The following is a 22,190-nucleotide window of genomic DNA, read 5'->3' as shown; positions in this document are numbered from 1 at the left end:
GCTGTCCTGTACCAGCAAGGTCAGACAAACAGGTATGTGATAATGTACTTCACTCCTCTCATTAGCCGATTTTTCAGTGATCCTTCTAATTAGCAAAGACACAACACGAAGGAGAACAACATAGACTATCATGTTGCCAATTTTTAATCCTGGCGTTAGCTGAGATAACTAAAATTATATGCATAATATACATACTTCTAATGCTAAAGCCAGCCCCATCCATCCATTGGTCTTTAATGGTGTCATTCCCCAGCTACAGCATACACAAATCATTTTCTTTCAGTGCCAGGCAACACTAAGGCAATGTGTGATTTTGAGATCAACATAATCTTTTTGTTTTATATACTTTTTTTTAGATTGAGAACGGTCAGGCAGCGTCGCTGGCAAAGTTTTGCTAAAACCACAACAAAACAAAACAAAACAAGCATGGACAAAGCCAAAAGTCCAGTAACCAAAACCAGGACTATCGGCTCTGCCAATGCTTGTTATATTATTTACTTTCTGTTATTTTCAGTGACCGCAATTCTTTTGATATTTGCTGCTATAATTTTGCCTAGGCTATGCGCAAGCTTGCCCTCGGCTAAGCGCAAGCTTGGCCTCTAATAAAGCCTTGAAAAATTATAGTCCAGGTTTCTTGCGTGCGTTGTTTTTGGGAAAAGGGGGGGGGGGGGGGAGGTAAATATAACAAGTATGGTTTCTGGCAGGTAATGCTCGTTGCCAACTTGATTTCTCACAGCAATTTGGAACATCAACTGTCTGTATTCCTTTCTCCACAATGTAAGTGGTATATCGGGGGTGGGGGGGATGCAACCTTTGCTTCTTCAAATCATCTGCTGCTACCACTTTAAACTGCTAATCATGGGTATAAAAAAATGTTGGGGCCAAATAAAATATGACCTCCCTCTCCTTCCCAAGCAAAAAAATAAAAAAATAAAAAAAAGCGTACCTGGCCTCTTGCTACCCACCCCCCACTAACTTCTGCATTTATCTTTTTGCACCCAAACAGAAATAATAAATATAAATTGTGTCCTGCCACCCACCCATGCCACCCTTTCTGCAACTTGGCCCGAACACAATTAGATATGCAACAAGCATTAAAAATGCAATAGGTCTCGCCTTTTATTAAGTTAAAGCCATTTGCTTTGCTGTACAATACCATTAGCAAAGCAAATGGCTTTAACTTAATCAAAGGCGAGACCTATTGCATTTTCAATGCTTGTTTCTTTGTGCAATGCATTTATGAGAGCAAGGCAAACACAAAGGTTGGGGTGGGGTGGCAAAGTGAGCTAAAGAACGATGATAGATTCAACCAAGATCTGTGACTGGGGGTGAGTGTCTGAAAAGTTTAAGCGCTTTGTCCATCATCACCTTGTGTTTGCATTATGAGTTCAAGTGCATAACATGATTAGTCAATACACGTAAAATAGTCCCGCTTTAATTGTAGTACAAATGTTCAATAGGAGGCAGCTTGATACACCAAGCATCTAATAGTATGAGATGAGTGAGACCTGAAGCTCCATCGGGAGGAGCCAAATCCAACTGCGTATATTTTAAGGAATTGCTAACAACCGTAACCCAGAGTTGCTCTCCCAAGCCAGACCTAACAACTCAACAGATACTGGGAAGTAGTGCAGAAGCTGAATGTGCCTTGTAAATGTTTAACACTATGTAAAATAAAAATACACTAAAATAAAACATCCCAACAGGGAGCAGGCATGTAGATAAAATACCAGTCTGTATTGCTGATTTGGCCAGGCTTTCATCCAATCCCTGGCACTCGGAGTCCAAGTTTAAATTAAGGTCTAAAAGTCATCAACTGGACTTGAAAGGTGTAGGGGGTGGGTGGTGGCGGCAGCGGAAGTAAAATTAGAGTTGGATATGTGTTACTAAATAGTAATCGAGAGGGAGAGTGTCTGTTAATCAGGGGTTTAAGTGGTATATAAAAGCTGGGGGTCTCTCATAGGGGCGTGGTCGGTGTAATTAGGGGCATGGCTTAAAACACTTAAGCTAAAAATCTGTGCTTAGCATTGCGTCCCGCCAGACTGATATTTTGCAATAACACATACAACAAGCCAGGACTATTGGCTTTGTCAATGGCTGTTAGATGCATAAGATTAAAAAAAAGCAACAACTATGGCTTTGTTGCATATAATATTGAAAATGATTCAGTTCTAAAATGATGACACTGCGAAAGAACTATAACTAGGCTCTTTGAAGTTGCATTAAAGACAGTAAAGGGTGGTACTGCTGCAGAGTTAAATTAAACAAAAAATCACCTAGGGTGATGGCAAAAGTAGGGAGCTCGATAGAGACACGTTTCGACACCTGCTTTTTAGGCCCGGCCCACTTAAAGCCCTGCTGTTAATCATATATCCAACATTCTGCAGCTCAGCCAATCGAATTTGAGAACTTCCATTAAATCCTTAAAGAGGTTCTAAGGTCACTGTAGGACGGAGCAATGAAAGTGTGGCGAATTTAGTTTGGCATTGGGAGGGCACTATGGACACAGCTGACATAACTGCCTGTTCCTGGGAACATTCGTTAGGGCTGGGCTTATAATAAATCTGCTTTATCGTTGAGTTAAGAGCCTCGTTCACGCGCACACGCATTTTACGCAGAAGCGATATAACGAGCGTAACACAGAGCCAGAGTGGGAGACTGGGCAGGGCAAGCAGATTACAATGAGACCCAGGCCCGAACTCCGTTTTTTTCCTAACGAAGTCTGTTCTGCAGTGGGATCAGCTCACAGGTTATAGAGCGCCTCTATAACTGCGAGAGGACTTCAAGTCACATTCACTTTTAAGAGGATTGACATGGAGGCATGTGCCTACTATGGGGCGCAGCGGGATCAAGAAAGTGATGGTGGGCAGCTGAGGGTCTAGTCAAGCATCAATGGTTCAACGCCTGATCAGGGCAGTAAATGCTATATAAATGCACTTACCTTGCAATAAACGTTCCATAGAAGGGGCCCACCAAACATTAGCATGGTATGCGTTTTTTGAAAAAGTCAACAATCACTCCACGAATAGCCGCACATTAGACATTTTGAAAATGTTGTTCTCGACTGGTTAGTACAACTCTAATTATCTTCATTATCTAAATATTTAATCCCTCTTGCGGAGCGCAGCGGGGGCGGCTCAGGCTCGAGGTACATCTTTTAAGAGTCTTAGCGGGATTGGATCCTCAGCCAGCCATTGTGTGAAGGATCACACGGCTCGACTTAAATCCGCCGTACAAAGCTAGTGATAAGGAGGTGAGCTCGGAGCTGACTGGCGAGATTACAGGCCCTGGAGACGGCGGTATCGGCAGCAAAGCTCCCAGCGGTGTCCCAATCACAGAGAGGGGCTGACCAGACAGCTAAGGGTCAAGAAAGGGAGGCCCATGGAATGGAATGTGAGAACAGTGCAGCGGAGACGGAGAGCCGAGTGGTGTGTGCTGGAGAACACAAGCAGAGCAGTGTGTGCCCCCGAGCTAGACGGTTCTGAGACAGTGACAGGCACGGCACTAAAGCCTGGAAAGTACCTTCAGTAACAGAGCAGAAGCGGAGAAAGCGTGACGTAGACTTGTGGAAGAGAGAGCGGAGGCCCCTTCTAACACCAACGTGACAGCAAAGAGAGGGGGGCTGCCGCGTGTCACTGAAGGAGGGGCCACCTCCGGAGTAGGATTAAACTACGTACACTGGGCATGGGGGGAGTGAGAGCAGAGAGAAAACATTAACAGTGCGGAGCTCGTAAAAGGGCGCTGTGCTGATTATGTTACAACAAGCCAGGACTTTTGGCTTGGTCAATGGCTGTTAGATGCATAAGCGCGGTCCCGAAAGTGAAAGGAGGACCGCTCTGCAAGCATTGTTTAAACACATGGCCCCATAAAGATAAGAAATCCTTTGCGACTTGAACGGAAAGCAGGCGAGCCTGTCCAAGTGGGACGGCAGAAAAAGCTAAAGGGAGGTAACACACACAGCTCTTTTCCAATGGCTGGCCACCGTTTAGCATAAACGGGGATGCCGGCCAATGGAAAAGAGGGGCGGGGCTTAAAGCCCTTTACTGAAAGTCCTCAAAAACATTAAATCTCGCCGAGCGAGCTGCTCATGTGCGCAGCAACGCTAGGCGAGACCTAAAAATATATGGCTTCTGCCACTCTGTCATACCAACCTTAGTGCCTTTCCTACCCCTCTCCCAGCACCTCTATGACAGCGGTTCAGACAGCCCCTGGTAAGTGCAGAATGTTTTCCCTTTAAGCATGGTTCTACAGAGACTTTTGCAGATGGCACAGGAAACCAGAATTCACCTTCTCACTCTCATCAGTGGGGACCCCAGAAGTGGAAGAAGGTGGGTGAAGCTGTTAGCTGCCATTCGACTGCTTTGCTCACATCTATGGAGATCTGGCAAGGGGGAATCACTGGGGAAGCAAGTACTTTTCTTAATGGCTTCACAGCAATGGGAAAACATTTTTGCTTCCTAAAGTTGTTCTATCCCAACAGTGAATACACTTATTCCCATCTATTACTCTTTAATAAGAGCCATACATAACAAAAGGCTTCTGTGAAATAAACTGCGAAGCCACTCGGCGAAGAACAGCTCAAACTGTTTTAAGAAGCATTGTCAAAGGTATGGCCCACATGATGGCATTTAAAGTGTGCTCACTGGCAGCCTCCACAAGTAATATCAAGAGGGAATACTTACAATACTCAAAAGGGCCAAATGCAATAGGGACATCCTCACAACATACATGAAAGTCTTTAAAAAAAATATGCAGGCCCAATTAACACATTCATTCAAATAATGTTAGCTGCCCTTTTTGCACCAATAATGGAACAAAAAGCACTAAGGGTATCTCAAGGAAGTCTCCTCAGTCTTAACGAAAACATGAGGCATAAAAAAAAGGGAATGGATTTTAACATGGGTATAAAAGGAAAATTTAGTAATCTGGTAGGGAAAACAATTGCTTCTTTGTCACAAAAAACAATGCACATCTATAGCTGAATGACGGTCCCAATAGAAAGAGCCCCCTTTTTGGTGGGAAACACTTGATTTTGATTGGTTTTACTTATTGGCAGCATTTAGCATTTTGGACATAGATGGCAAGAGCGACCAGCAAAGAACAATGTTTTGATAGTTCACCCATGGCATCAAGTTTACATCATCAACTGAATGGATTGGGAGAGATTAGAGAGTGGTGAAGGCATCACACTCTTGAGTGAAAGGAGGCACTCCAATATCTATTAAGATACCAGTGCCATTCTCCAAGTGGTGGTGTTTGAATGTTCCATAAAGGAACACACTTAGGGAGTTGCTGGTCCTGATTGTTAGGAAAGAACTAGTACTGTGAGCAAACTGAAGCATGAGGAGACATTGGGTCACTGGCCACTGAACAGAGCTTTGACAACATGCAATTTAGTGAGTGCTCGTGTACAGAGAGCATGACTGCTTGCACTATTCATTAGGGCTAGGTTGTGGATTGACTTCAACAAATGAACAGAGGTACATGCCAGCAAAACAGCTCAGGAAGTTTAATTCCTCTGCAGTAACCTGCAGATCATGAGCGGGAAATCTGCCAAAGCCATCTCAGTCTTTCGTCTCTTTGAGGCTGTTCAACTGAGCATGGTTCAGTTGGGAGGCAATACTGGCAACACTTACTAAATGCATCAAAAAAATATCAGAGGGGCGGTATGAAGCACCCCAATATCACTGCAATGCAATCTCAGGGATGTTTATCCATACTCCAATATGGGGGAAGGTCACTAAAATGGTGGTCAGGGATGAAGGTTAATTACAACTGATACAAAGAGGCTAAAATCATTAACAAGTCTCGGCATCGGCTCAACATAATGTAATTCTCGGCAAATCACCTAATCTCCCCGTGCATGCTGTAGGAAAGTGCTCCTGTTTGACATGGTCAACCTCACTTTTTGCATGGTATCTGGTGCAATTTTGACAGAAGTGCACTGGGCTCCTACTATCCTGGTCCCCAGTGCCTGGTCTCTTTCCCTAAACTGTACAATTATTCCCTCAATTGGCAATACCTTTAGCACCCTCTGTATGTCCCTAGTAAGTGGTACCTCAGGGGTGGGGAATTCATATCGCCCGACGCCCGAGACATGCCGGTTTCTGTCAGGGGCAAGAAGATTTAATGTCTATTTTGTCAGACGGACAACTGGACATTAAATCAAAGTAAATGGCGATGGCCCTACTCGGCGCCGCCCCTACAGCTATCGGCTCGGTGAGGGGCCGGTAGTGCTCTGTCAGATGCAACTTCTCTTCCACTACTGGTTGTAGTTTCTGTACGCAGGCATAGCTCTTGTGTATTAGGAGTGCGCACAAGAACAATGGTCTGCCTATGACTGCTCCACAAGTCTAATGCCATAGTATGCGTGATACCACGGGATGCCGAATACAGAACTTACAATTTATTTGCCTTGTCGGTAGCATTTTAAAAACACGTTTTTTTGTTTTCCTAGCAGCCAATGTCTGCGTGGCTAGTGCTGAAAAGTGGACACTTTTGCTCTGCAAGCACAAGTAGGGGAAAGAGGCGGTAGAAAGAGAATGAAACCGGGATGAGCAAGGAGAGGGGTCTTTAGGAGAGGGGTCTTTAAGAGCGTAGTGTCTGCATGTTATTTTGTTTACTAATTGCCACAATTATACAAGAATGAACTCCATATTAAAGTTATTTAAACTTACAATAAGAACGCAATATAAAATGGGCTGAGCCATGGTAAATTCTTTCTTACATCTGTTTTGTTGTCCGTTTTCTCTTTTTCCTTTGGCGCAGTTGTCCAAACAAATCGAAAGTGTGGTGACGATTACTTATGCAGGATAGTGAGTTTGTATTTACAAGCCTTATCTACTGGTGCGCCCAGAAGCAGTCCTGCGTGGGTAGCGCTGAAGAGGGCTGTCTCATCCGGCGTGCGGGGTCCCGTTTGGCTCAGATTCTCTCCGGTGTTAGAGTTGGAGCAGTTGGCTAAGGCTGTGCTAAAGAGGGCAGTGGAGTTGGATGGTGCTTTAAGTTCCAAGAGACCCCGAATAGCCGCCAGGAGGGCATACACCTTGTCATTCAGGTGCTGAAAGGAGAGCTTGTGTTCAGGAGAGGCGCTGCAAAATTTTCAGTGTGCGTAGGCATTACAGTTTCATATTTTCAGGGTATTTAAATTTGCCGTTGTCTTATTTTATGTGTGAAATTTAAGAGTTATGCTTTGAGCTCTTTTTCATTGCCTATGTGTGACAGCTCCGTGGTTTCAGTTTACTTATGAGTGACAATCTACTGTCAAATGCTGGACACCTCAAGTGATATTTTATTTTGAGTAAACCGAATAACGAAGACATGTAAAGAAATGCATATCAGAAACTACCCCTTTTGAGCAATGAGAACTGCCGCAAAACCCCTGAATTGGAAAATCTAGCTTACTGGGCATGTTTTGAAAAGAAAATAAGCAAAGAACGTGAGACTATCTGACTGAGAAACCAATGCAGAATATTATAATTGAATATAATGTACAATTAACCAATATTTGAATATGTTTGATTTAATTCTCAAAAATACTTTGCCATGTTAAGGGTCAGGGCATAATATTCTTTTCAGATATGATTAGTATGGATCTTTAATGGTTTGAAAGAATACTTTTTTTAAAAGAAGCAGTAATGTTTAATATAGTGCTTCAACCTGCACTCCTGCCATTTCTAAGCACTAACAAAACACATAGCTGCACTCTACAGGAGAATCATTACTCCAAACTGTATCATTTAATTTTATATTATGCATTAGAGTAAAATCGACATACTTCCGAGTCAACACATGTAGTTTTCCTAACAGTAATACGGTCTCCATTTTTTCCAATCCTCTCTGGAAAATGAACCACAAAGCAAGCAGTGGGACCTTCCCTACAATCCGACCCAATTAGGTGGAATTTTACTCCTACTTTTTACCTGGACACAGATTTTGTTTGATCTTTGATATGAATAAATATTTGGCCATGTCCATGATGAGAATGGGCTGTGGAAAGATTTGTAAACACTCCCAAATGTATAATTTTGTGAGTGTGTATAAACTTCCCAGGGCATACCGACCCTGAAATGCCCTCCTGAAACACCCTCTTCTCACAACTCAGAAAATATTTATTCACAAGAAAAGGTAGGTGTAGGTGAATCTTTTTACAAGTGCACATATACACTTTTAGCCTAACAACCTGAAAAGCTGTGCTATTTGCGAACCAAAGTTGAAATAAGCATTGGCAAACTAGAGATCCTAAACAGCCAGAGACTAGGGGTGTCCAACATGTGCCAAGGAGGGCCAAACCCATACTATATTTTCAGGATTATCATATAAAATATCAAATACCAAATTAATCTCATTGGAACTAATTTGAATATTTACTGGTAATTTTGAAAGTCTGGCCATGGATTCTGACCTGCCCTTGTGGACCTAGTGGACCTATGCTGGACATCATTGCCACCTAATGCAAAACTTCCTTGGAACCCTTTCCCTTCTGCAACATACATTTGTATTTCTTATACATTTGTAGAATGTCCTTCCTTAGAACAGAAAACAAGTGGCTTCTTTCAGCCTTTTCTATAAATCCATGGATATCTTTACGGGCAGTATCTCTGCTCCAGTCAGGGCCAAGTTAGGCATATGTTATGCAAACCTTTCCTGTTAGGCACTGCCTATCAATAGGACGTGTTTGGGTCTATCTAAAGGAGGTGCGCTTACATCTGCACGGGGGTATGTCTCTAGGGGTGTGGTCCTGCATGGGGTTGTGTGTCTGTCCATTAAGTGATGTATGAGTCTGTGCATCTGCAGTGTAGCTATGTATTTGTGCTATGGCGTTGTTTGAGTGTGCAGTGGGTGTGTTTGTCTGTCCCAGGAGTGTGTGTCATTGCAGTTGGGTTGTGTGTATGTGCAGCAAGTATGTGAGTATGGCAAGATGAAATGGGGAGAACTAATTAGGCTGGAAGGAGGCCAGCCATTTCTTGACAGACAGCGCCTACCCAACTGCACAGCATTTCTCATCCATTTATTTTTTACTGCAACACTGAGGTACTCCACCTTAATTTTGACTACAGAATATTCTGCTACCAGAATATTATATACAAAATAATGAGCATCAACATTTGGAGAAGGTAATTGGTAAGTAAAGATTTACTATTCCTAACTACAGACTTTATATTTTGGTTCTCAATATTTTGGCAGCATGATGTTTCTGCAGTAGATATTTCCACATACAACCAACATGGATGGATTTGCAAATATGCTGCAGCTTGTGATTTGGACCAGTATATCCAAGCTCCCATACCTGAAGTCAGTTATTCAAGATCCTTCCAAGATAATATGGAGGAAGCTTTTCACAACTTCAAAGAATGTCTTAGAGCAGTCACAACTTGGATGGATGCAAATTGTTTAAAACACAATTCTGACAAACGTTTTGGTTTTTACTAAAAATGGCCCCTGCCACCTATCTTGTGGTAGCCTGCCGAACACCTGTCCTAATCATACCACATCTGCTAGAAATGTGTGCCTCGTCTTTGACTCCACCCTCTTTTACATCTCAAATTAAACATATTTTGTCTGTCTTATGAAGATGAAAATGATAAAGCAGTTTCTTGATCTTGTTCCTGAAAAGACCAGGAAAACAGTAGTTCATTCTTTAATTTTGTCCCATCTGGACTACTTTAACAGTCTCTACCATGGTCTTCCTGCATATTTGATACACTGACTTCAGTTAATTCAAAATGCAGTAGCAGGACTAATCAGGAGAGTGCCGAGGTGCCATAATATCTCTCCATATTTGAGACATCTGCACTGGCTTCCAGTGGTAAAGCGTATCAACTTCAGAACTCTAATGTTGGCTTTCAGCACTTATCATGGTGACTCCCCATGTTATCTGCTGAATAGACTGTCTCTGTATACTCAGAACAGGGCACTTAGATCCAACAATAGTCACCTTCTGTGGATTCCAAAATTTCAGAAGTCTCATTGTGGAGGCAACCCCTTTACTGTACGCACGGCAACATTACTGACAGTCTTCCTTTTCAGTTACGCTTAATTGACTCTTTTAAAGGCAACTTCTCTTTTGCAAGGAACCATTCCGGACATCCTCAAAGCGGGTCAGGTATCCCCTATCCTAAAGAAAGTATCAGCTGACCCGTCAGACCTGAATAACTATCGCCCAATATCCAACATTTCGACCCTGGCCAAACTACTCGAAAAATGTGTCCACATGCAGCTCAGTAACCACATTGACTATTTCAACCTGCTAGATCAATTCCAATCTGGCTTTCGATCTGGGCATAGTACCGAATCAGCCATGACCCACATTATAGATGACGCTGTACAAATACTGGACCAAAATAAAGCCCGTTTGTTAATCCTACTTGACTTATCCTCACCCTTCGATACAGTCAAACACAGCAACCTACTAGACCTCTTGAAACATAGAATGGGTTTATCTGGAACAGTGTTAAACTGGTTCACTTCCTTCCTCCAAGACAGAACGCAAAGATTCAAGATCAACCAATCTTTATCCAACCCCACCCCAGTCACCTTGGGAGTACCCCAGGGATCTTCCCTCTCCCCAATACTCTTTAATCTGTTTATGAAACCACTCACTGAGCTTCTCAAATCCTCAAACATCCAATATCACATGTACGCCGATGACACACAACTCTACATGAAGGTCAACTCTTTTGAAGAAATCAAGTCCCTTAACTCTACGCTCCAAAAAGCACAGATCTGGTTGGCAAGCAACCATTTAAAACTTAACACACTAAAAACAGAATTCCTCCTTATCGCTCCCCCCAAACAAACAGTCATGATCCGCGAGTGGATGCAGCACCTAAGTGCACCCGATGGTCAACCTCTCATCATTGATTCTGCGAAATCCCTTGGAATAACTCTGGATAATAAACCAACATGCAGAAACACAGCGCTGCAACTAAAGGAGCCAATTTTCAGATGACCACCCTGAAAAAACTGAAACCATTCATACCCGCGAATGACTATAAACAGGCAGTTCAAACCCTAGTAATTCCCAGAGTGGACTATGGAAGTGTCGCTCTCTGCGGCCTTCCCAGATCCACAACCGCTCCGCTAAGAGCCTCAATCAATACAGCCGCTAGACTCATCACAGGCTCTAGAAGAAACTGCCACATTTCCCCTTACCTTCGTGCCCTCAACTGGTTACCCTTTGAGGCCAGAATCCATTTAAAAATCGCCTGTATGACACATAAGGCATTGCGCCAAAAAAAAAAACGAGATACCTTGCGGAGAAACTAGTACTATCGGGTGGTAGCAGAACCACTAGGAGTTCTGATAATCTACATAAACCACAACGTTACTTCGTGAAAAAAAAAAAACTTACAATCGTACCTTCTCAGGAATGGCCCCCAGGATTTGGAACACCTTGCCCCTAGAAACAAGACTGAATCCATCCGCTGCTTTCTTCAAAACAGAAGTGAAAGCGATTTTCTTGTTCAGGGTCACCTGAACTTTCTTATACACTCTTGTTGATATGAGCTAGTAGCTAACATTTACCAGGATTGTATTCGCATAATTCATCATATTTATATGTATCTGTCAATCACCTGCATGTGCCCAGTAAAGTGCTCTGATAGCCGCAAGGGTCTTGTTCGCGCTATACAAAACTGTCAAAATAAATACAACTTGGCTATTTGACTGCGTAGTTTCTTGTTACTTTGGCCTGCCTTTACTGCCTGCTAGAGCGCTGGGACGCTACCTTTGAACCAGCTGTGGGCTTTAACAAGTGTCATTTGATTGATTTATTGAATCATTTATTGTTGTGTTTCAGTACTTAAGGAGAGTATCGCTTTTCTCAGCAATAAAGTCAAGTTTACCTTCAACATTTTTGCAGACCATTGATATCACTGGTCAGTTATATTAAAACAAAAATCCATTATTGGCTCTGTGTCATCCTACATTATTGATTTGGGAATCGGTGGGACAAGTTGATTGTCTTTTTTTTTTTTTTTTTTTTGTCCTCATTTAACCAAAATATGCTCCAACTCATAGAGAGGTTTCTCTGACCCATTTTTAGAACATTTAAAGTTGATTGTCTTACAGGACATGTAGGTTTGTGTTGCATTGTGTCCCATGGACAAGTAGATTATTTTAAAATGTCCACACCCCTGCAGGTATCATTGGGGAGGGAGGCTAAACAGGGTCCCCAAGGGCCGCAGCATGTATTGTGCCACCCTGAGGGACCACTCAGCACCAACACACAAACTGACATTGTAGGCGGCATGTCTTGGTGCAGAGAAAAGTGAAAACACGACATGACACTTGTGTGCCATGCATGCAGACACTGCATGCAGACACTGCAAGCAGTAGAGGTAAGCCGCCCCTACAGCAGGCCTTACAGGGTGTACTATACTACATGTGTGGACATATCTGCATAAACAGATGTGCCCCTACGATGTCTAAGTCAATTCTTAGATATTACATGTGAACAGGGAAGCCATTTTAAGTGCATGTGTTGGACACCGGTAAAAACGAGTTCTCCAGCTACATGATAGCTACACTGAAATCTATGGTGTTTGGTATCAAACACCTTGTATTAATAAACCCACATTGATTACAGTGGTGGATGTATCAATACATGCACCCAGAGCGCACCTTAGAGGTGCCCCCTGAAAACCTACCAGCCTCAAGTGTGCTGCAGACTGGCGTCGACCAGGCTGCCACCACAGCAAGGTTTCAGACTCCCGGCAGGTGAGTGTCTACACTCTCTGAGGGAAGAAACAATGCCAGCTATATCCAAAGGTGTTTTCACCTCCTTCAAGCAGGATGGTTAAGTAATCAGCATATCAAGGCAGAAGGCTCCAAAGGCTTCTGCTGCCTTTAATATGTGACCACGGATTTCCCAGACAGGGAAAATGCCAACACCCCTGTCCTGGGTCCATTTGGCACCTGGAAAGGCGGTAAATTAGATATGCAGGGAAGCATGGTGCACTGTCAGGCCAATCACACTCCTAAGGTGAGCTGCCCGATGTGCCTCCCTTTAGAAAAATTCCACCATCTTGATGATGGCAGAATTAGCAACTCTGGGACAGGGTAATGCCCACTTCCCACAGGAAGTGGTCATACAGGGGGAGTAGTGACCCCAAGGGTATGTTGCCCATTGGCTACCACCATTCACTCCCCTTAATGCCTTTAAATCTGGCATTTAGGGGTACCCCTGGCAACAGGGACGGAGATTCTGTGAATCTGAGAAGGAAATTGAAGAGCCGAGAAGAGCAAGAACTGAGGAGCAGTAATTGACTTGGTGCCAATCATTCCGACAACTCATCCTGCAGCTGCTCTGACTCTAAAAGCCTGGGGAGGACTGTCAGCACTTCAAGGAGCAACCAGTATCTCACGTGGAGCTACTTCTCTGCACCCTAAAGGGACCCAATAAGAACGGCGAGGACTACGGACCACAAAACCCCCAACACCTAAAAGCACCACTGCATGCGTGCCCTCTAGCCAGAGTCAAAGAGGGCAATGATGCCAATGAGGTCCTGAGACACACCAGAGTCAAACCCAAACTTGGGTTTGCCCAGACTGGACTTCCAGGTGCCACCTGCAGCCTCTTTGTGCTGGCCCCCTCAACTGCGAGAGTCTCCTGCAGCACGGTCCAGATGCATAAAGACACCACTGCACCTGAGCCCTACATCTCATGGAGAACTGGACCGACGGTGTCCTTGCATGCCCAAGCATCTCAAGAACCGAGCCCCCCTGTAGGCTCACCTAGACTGCTCCCTCCCACCCACCCCCCAGTCCCAGCTTGCAGCCTCTTTCTCCCAGGAAAGCTTACCATTGAAACCAACAGGGCATCGGATGCCGAAAGGCACCTCTGCACCCAGACATCACAGAGCCTACCGAGGTGACCTGTTGGTGCTGGCTTGGACCTTGCCCCATGCTTACCTTAACTCCTTAAGTCGCTGCTAAGTACCTGTATGCAATATATGTGTTTTTCCCCATAGGATAACATTACAGCATTAGAGACAATACAAGTGCACCTACCTGTTTTCTTAAAAACGACTATTTTAAAAAGTACTTACCCAATAAAGACATTTTTGGTGTAAAAAATTATATAAATACACGTGTTATTTTTCTATATTGGTGTGGATCTCCTTAATGAGTGTGTGTGCGTGTGTGTGTATCATTTATCGACTGTGTGTATGCAACAAATGTCTAACACTCCTCCGTGTTAATCCTAAGGCTGCTGACCACACTACCACAAAAAGAGCACCTTGGGATTGTTAAAGCAAGCCCCTGTCCACTCATTCACTCATAAGACATACCTGGACTCTACACAATTTACCTCTTTTTACTATGTTATATAAAGAGCTAGCTTCCTACACATGTTACCTCGTGCCGTGCAATTGTTGTTCATGTAAAGCACTCCAATCAGTTTTGTTATATCAGTTTTATTGAAACTGTACAGAGTTATGAACCAGTCAAGAAACACATTATTGCATCTTGGGTAATTCTGCAAACTGGAAAATATATCAACTTTTTTGGGTCCTTGTGCAAACTAGTAATATTTGCTTCAAACGTCCCAGGAACATCGTATAAATATGCCAACAGAGCATGTTCCATTTCATCACAATGTTATGTTAAGATGAGGGGCATTGTGCAAACTAGTAACGGATTCCACGTCGCCAAAAAACAAAAGTATATCACACAAGCAGTAACTCCTGCTTCTTCAATACGATTGAGCAATTTATTAATGCTTCTGCAATGTATGAACAAATAACTCATGTTTGCCTTTTTCATTTTAAGTGCTATTTAAAACTGCACACAAAAATGGAAGGGGGTATTACAAGGAATAGACTTTGCTTCAGAGAAAGCTAATGATTTAACTTAGCGCTTAGAGACTCTCCAGAAATAAATATACTACTTTCCTGGCGAGCATGTGTTTATTTTCTAGAAGCACACCAGGTACAGAGCTCCCATCACCATAAAGTAATCACAAGAAATTAATGATGGTACATGCACAGATGATGTATACCTTTGGCATTCTGTAAGTTAAAGTCACTAAGAAACACATACATGTTTTGAAACTGTTTGGAAGCATAGAAGTCTAAAGTGACTACAGCAGAGTGTACCCATCAGAGAAGGTGGCTTGGCATCAAACAATGGTGTATTAAGTGCAACACAGAGCATGAGAGGTCTAGAGAATTGCAGGGAGGGGGAAGCACACGAGTCAACAGAAAAACATGGAGCTCAGCAGGGTGGCAGGTTAAGTGGGATCGCAGATGAGGGAGAGAGCACACAACTTTAGGGAAAACGTACAGGGACAGCAACACGGAGCATTGTTCAGGGGGTATGTTGGGGGTGGGGGGGGTAGCACACGAGGAAGAGGACTGTAAAAACGCATGTACTCTCATGGAGTGCTACCAAAAAATAAAATAGTTGCAGAGTTCGCGGGACCCAAGTTGGAACCCTAAACTGTCTCCGACCTCCAGATCGGGAGGACGACAGTGCCTGGCATTGCAGCCTTAGTCCAAGATCGCCGACTCTCACCCCCAGACCCATGCCACAAGGTACTCTATTGTTGGTAACATTGTGACTGGGCCGGAGTGGTCTTGTTGTGCCTTGTGTGCACCACGGCTGGCTGCCTGGAGCAACTGCGGCTCGCACCTCTGACTCGGGGGAAAAAATGTATCCAAATTGGAAGCGCGCCAGCTTCCGGCATCAGTCTTTTGCCTACCGAGGAGTAGTGATCCTGCACTAATGTAGGTACCGCGTGTGCCTCAACGGCCTAATCCAGACAGACAAAACCAAGTAACTGTTTCCTTCTGCTTAGGTGGTCCTGACAATCTAATCAAAGGGTCTCCAGCAGGTACAAGTGTATTGTTGGCTAGTGTAGTTTGAGTGACTTTGTGGCTGGGTCACGAGGCGTAGGGGAGAACTGTGACTTCTTGACCATTACAAGCTATGAGGGGTATGCACTATTCGGATATGTTGTGTTTTATGCTAATGTGACAACAGGAAAGTGGAATACCTCTGAACAAGCCTGCATATATGTTCCGTCATTTTGATGTGGGAGGGCTAGCTTGGATCGTGACTACCTCGGAAAGTATGCACATGGGTTTATGTCTCTTGGCTGAGAGGATTATGGAGTAAGTCAATACCTATCACTGGTACATACATGTTCATGCTGTTCAGCTGCTAATGGGAGAGTTCGACAAATGCATATAACTGTTAAAGGATATATAAGATGTGTATGTCGTTTTGATATCAATGTGCATGCAATACAAAGACCAGTGTTTTATACATATGGTGAGAAGTCTTTTTGCGCTGTAATCAGTGTGTTGCGAGGGCGGTGCTGTGCCAATACTTTACACCTTGACCCTGAGGATAAGCCTGACTGCTCTGTGCAAAGCTACCAAATGGTTATCACAGGTTATCTTACAAGTGAATCTTGCTCATCCTATCTGGGACAGTGGATTCTATCTGGCTTCAATGCGTCCAGGCCAGCCAGCAACCACTGGGTCTAACATTTGGCGATCAGATCAGAAGTGAGGATAGGACTTGTGTTGGCACAAGCCCTGGCATCACAGTGTTTCACTACGACTCCAGTGTACAATATTGCTTCCTTGCCTTGGGTTTTCTTTTCTGTGTATTCACCATTCTAGTTTGGAAACCTTTCTTTCTTTACAAAAGCCATGTCTAAGTCTGGAGAGCCAGCAGGGGTACCTGCAGTAGTAGTTTGAGCAGGATACTTTGGAAACCTATATGGTAGCCGAGCTTAAAGGTTTCTGCAGAGACCTGAAGTGTTCATTAAAGGTCTCAGTAGAAAGGAGGAGCTGCAAAAGGCATTGAGGGCCTGGCTGGCGGCCAGAGGTACAGCTGAGGATTCGGGTGGGGGGAAATGTAGTGGAAGCCGAGGAGCGTGAAAGCGGAGGAGCGTATTAATAGTCACTCCTGACAAAAGGACAAAGGTCAAACTTTAAAATAACAATCTAAAACAAAGAAAGCCGTCTTCCGCTTCTTACTACATCCAACTCATAACACTAATCAGCATACAGTCACACTGAGGAGTATAGGCCTTTTCCCCACTTCATATACTCCTTGAGAAGTTTAGTTCTTGTACCACTTCAATGCTCCATGAGAAGTTTAGTTTTAGCCTTCTCCCATTCCAGTGCACCTGCAGCGTTAAACCACACCTCTTCTTCCTCCCAAAACAAGCTAGCATATATTTACCTCGCCGGAGGTAAACATTGGGAGGCTCATAACAGGTCGGAACGAGAGGTGAAACCTTGAAATACATTTCAATACCACGCAGAAGCCGACAAGCCCGTGGGCAAGGAACTGCCAACATGTGCCTCAGTCGCATAGCTAGACCTTTTGACTCTATTTGCTTTTGCCGCCCTGCAGCGACTGCGGCTGGCAAGAGCAGGGGGATGGGTGCTCCCCAAAAATCGTGAACCTCGGGGCGGACGGCCCCTCTTGCTACGCCACTGATGTGCCTCCCCCAAACATGCTGCTTCCCTGCTCCACCGCGAGCAGTCAGCTACCACAGGCCTCAGCAAATCTACTCGCCCAACCGCAATTGCTATTTTTAGCACCTACTAGTCCCATCTTGCCAGTACACTTAGGCTGGAAAGGAACAGGTGTTCTGTTCATTCAGAAAGTGAATGAGCAATAAAAATGCCATTAAATCTTGTTTTTATCTTGTCAGTTTGTCTTTTGACTATTTGCTGCTTTGAAAATCAGGTTTATTTTTCTCTCTCTTACTAGAGTAAGAAGTTTTTGTCAAGTGAGCTGTCTGAAGACGTCAGTTATTTTTCTCTAAATATAACATTTAGAAAAATAGTTCATAAATATTAAAAATATTTCAAAATATATCTGGAATTGCAAAAGCAATTTTTTTGTAATTAGGAAGTGTGATGCAAACAAAGAGCTAAATAGGAGCAAAACAAACCAGAACACTTTACATGGTGATGTGTAAATGACACATATTTGCCAAAACTCTATTTCCAAACATTATTGCTTGCACACTATATAGTTTATGAGTAAAGACCCAGGTCAGTGAGAAAGTTTGTGGCCATTTCAATGTAAAATCTGCTGATTACAAATGACAGTGAGCTACTGATGGAGCGGGTAGTACAAAATATTGTATACCCCCCATTTCTGCATGATTCATATTAATTAGAATAATCTATTAATTGTAATAATATTAATCTGTTTGAAGTGGTACCTAATCAATCTTACTAATGTATGAATTACACGTGGGATTTGCATTTTAAATGGCTAAAATCATGTGTAAACTAATATACGTACGCATACTAATGCTAGAAAAATTAGAATATTGCATGATCTATGTTGCTTTTGTGACGTAATTGTAAGTCGCACCAGATGACATCGTTGGGTGAATATAAACGCTTTGAATGTTGCTATTATGCTAGATAATTACATACACATAAGGGAATTAGTGAGGGTTAAACATTTTATTAGTTATTTCCATGTTTTAATTATGTTTTGTGTTTGTTTTGCTTAAGTTGACCAACTGGGCCTACGTCAAGATGGCCGACTTTTGACATGACGGGACTAGTCACCATTCCACGAGGTGTCGGGTGAAGTGCGCCTACGCCACCGCGAGCAACAGTGGCCTCGTCCTAACCCCATGCAAGATGTACCCATCAAGGTCGTGATGGGAGAATTGCCATAACTTTAAACAAAGGACTGTCTTTTAAACCGGAACCAGCAAGTGTGATGACCTAACCAAATAGACTATGTGAGAACTTCACCGAACGACCCCAAACCCACCAATCAAGACTGCCTAAAACTGATTTTGTTACATCTTGACATTAAATTTATTATAAAAGATGGTAGAATAGTGAGTTAATGCTGATGCTGACGGAGATATTTCGTCAACTTCGACTCTGAGACGTGCAAACTGATGGTTATTTTCCTGACGTTATGCTGACGGAGAGGACGGTGACACTGCTGGACAGCTGTTTCCCTGAATCTTTGACAGACTGAATTGCTACCGATTCTGATGAATTAAAGATTTTCATGACTTGATTGACTTAGAGGACGACTAATAGCCAGATTAGGTAAATGATGATGTTCCGTGGTTTGCTCAACAATTTACACAACAAATTTGCAATTAATTAGATAAACAAAATTATTATTTTAACAAACAAATGTGTTGGGCTGTTCATTGATAGAGAAAAGATTGAGATTAAATATAAGATAAGAGGATTGAGTTACCATTATTCAAAAACAACTAATTTGATCTGTCGACTAAATGGGGGGAATATCTAGAAGAGCAGAGTTTAATAAAAGGTATTTAATGTATGTTCTTTAGGTCAAGCATTTGGAAAAACGTATCTCTCCCGTAAGTGCAGATCAGTAATGTGAAAGTGTTGGTGTTATGGGCCCCACCAATGAATGTATTGAGTGAATGTGCTAGTGCGATATTTGGTCTGTGACGAAGGGAGGACTTAAAAATTCCACGCTGCATCAGTTTTTCTGGCAGTAGTATGATGGTTTTTATTGTTTTGGTTTGGTGATTATTGCTTGTACATTGCTTATCAATTATTGATTTTTATTGGTATTGGTTTATGGATTAACATTCTATGTTGAGTTGCATCGAGTTCTATGTTGTTTGTACGACTTCTGGGATGTAGGAAGTCGGAAGTTGTGACGGTTCCGTAGTAGGGCAGAGGTAAGCGCTGCTCTCGAGAAAGACGGAATTGTTATTGCCCTGTAGGTACACAGGGGAAACATGTAACGAGTGAAGTTGCACGACGCATTGTCTGGGTTCGATTCGGTAGAATCGTCGTGTGTTGCCACTAGAGACATTTTTCTGTATAAAAGAAGTGTGTATGATAGCGAAGGTTACCTGTGAAATTTTGGTCTTAGGTACCAGGAGACCAGAAGGTACTCTGATAACGCTTATCCCTGAAAAGGTAGCAGGTGTTCTTCAAGCTTGCTAGAAGGACAGAGTAGAGGGAAGTGCTACTTTGTTAACAAGTGTCATAATTCTGTAGTAGGACAGACTGTTCGCTGTTCTCGGGAAAGACAGAATTCTGTGTGAATGAACTATATTTTTCCATGTGAAAGTGCGTGAATGAAAAGGCATTCAAGTTAATTGCGAAACTCTAGTTTTATTTCTCAGGAGCATTGGGTCTCCAACTAGGTGTCTTAATTCTGGAGAAACAGTTAGCTAATGCTTGTTAGAAGGGTAAGGTAGAGGGATGTGCTACTTTATCAACGGAAGAAATGATTCCGTAGTAGGGCAGAAGTAAACGCTGCTCTCGGGAAAGACAGAATTCTTGTGAGAAAGGTCTATTGCTATTCTTTGGTTAGCGAAGCGGACAATGGTGGTGTTTTTGTGTTGTTACTAACAGATTTGTATATTTGAAACAAAACTTACCGAGTGAATTTTGTAAAGGAGGGGTAGACAGGAGCAGGAGCAGCGGCTGCTGACATCAGAACGACCGCGCTGGGATTGGCCAGTCAGTTGGAAATGTAGAACGCTCCTGATTGGTGCGTTAGTGAACGCCGTGCTAGGAGTGGAGAGTCATAGGGTGACGTAGACGCTCCTGATTGGTGCCCAAGTTTGAGTCGCGCTACGATTGGTCAGAATAGCGGTACAGTCAAGGGGAGAGACTAGTGTTACACGAAAAGACAGAAAAGATGTATTACGATCCACCAGAAAATGAGAAAAAGTCCTGGTTCGGGAGAATTAAGAAGTGATTTAAAAAGGACAAACCGATTGTGACTAGGGAAGGACAATTACTTCATCCACCGAAAACCCCCGCATCCTTTATGGTTGCGAAATATGGCTATCACACCTGTGTTTGGTTAGACAATTGGGTAAAGTACACTAGAGATGACGGAGTCTTGGCTTTTCCAGAACATGGTTCATTTAATTTAGCAGTTCTGAGAAATTGAAGAGAGAAAATGATGAATCTAGAACCGAGACCTAGACAGACACAATTTGAAGCATTGACAGAATGGGAAGATGAGACGCATGACCAAGAAAGACAGAGGAGTGGCAGAAGGTATAGGTACATGTTTGGTAGATCATATGGACATGAGAATCAGGATGATCGAATGAGAAGGTGGCGGAATGCAAGTATGACTGAGGGTTTGTTTCCCGTAAGAACTGCAGAAGAAAATGGAGGAAGAAAATGCGCAGAAAAAAGACATAATGTGAAATTGCGAGGGTATGGAGTGAATGAATCAGAGGATGATGTTCTTGATGACATGTTCTATAAAAATCCACCTCCGTATCAGCCAGAACCAGAAATATTAACACCAAGTGCCCCAATGAAAGAAACTTTACGAATCAAAAAGTCAGAACAAGAGTCCCAAGATTTAGAGAAAAATAATTCCATTAGAGAGGTAGAGAGGAAGTCAGAAAGTAGAATAAATGGTGAAAATTCAGCAGAATTAGCAAAGACAACCTTAGAATTAACAGAGAAAATAAGAGAATTGACTAAAAATCTGGAAGCTGTAACAGTTCCAGTAACGATAGGTCCACTAATGCCTATTTTTGATAAACAGAAAGATAGCGAACATTGTTTAACGGTTCCTTATAAAACCAATAAACAGGTTGAGGAGCCAAAACCGAGTCAAAATGAAAATCCATGGAGACAGACAATAAGGATGATCGAACCAAATGTTTCAAATAACCCGTTTATAGGCCAGAATTTTGCAGAAAGACATATAACAACAGTGGAGTCAATATTAGAAACACAAAAGGATTCAGAACAAGGTAATGTAGAGAAGTCAGTAGGACCATCTACAGAAGAATTAAGTGAATAGTTGAAAAGCTTGCAGAGAAAAGACAAAGAATCTCAGTCAATAGATGTGGCCAAATTGCGAATTGTACTGGAAAAGTTAATAGTAGGAACTATCCCTACAGAGAAATTAAAAACTTACCAAGATGGGGAATTATTATTTTTGTGCAAAAGTGTGACATGGAGAGCGAAGAATCTACATGAACGACTAGAAGAAGTAGCAAATGAAATGGGTATAGATATTGAAAAGGTAAAGGCTTTGCAAAAACCCTACCGAATTGATTTTGAAGGAAATAATTATCTTGTTAAGAAAATGGAGAGATGTGGATAAATGGAGAAGCAGGTGGTACCGAAAACGAGATGATGCCCCAGTTAAAACGTTTGCAGCATTCCCTGTAAGAGAAGAAGAAAAGGTAGTAACAGAATGCCCTATGAGAG

At 42.8% G+C, this 22,190-nt stretch overlaps 1 protein-coding gene across 2 annotated transcripts in view; it reads right to left on the bottom strand.

Moving 5' to 3' along the window:
• NELFB (negative elongation factor complex member B) overlaps positions 1–22,190 on the bottom strand; it is a 229,629-nt gene that overhangs the window by 191,724 nt on the left and 15,715 nt on the right. The gene's annotated exons all lie outside the window — the stretch shown is intronic.

This window comes from Triturus cristatus, chromosome 1_2 (genome assembly GCF_964204655.1).
Source record: "Triturus cristatus chromosome 1_2, aTriCri1.1, whole genome shotgun sequence".
Lineage (NCBI taxonomy): Eukaryota > Metazoa > Chordata > Amphibia > Caudata > Salamandridae > Triturus > Triturus cristatus.
This window is presented reverse-complemented; position numbering and strand designations above follow the sequence as displayed.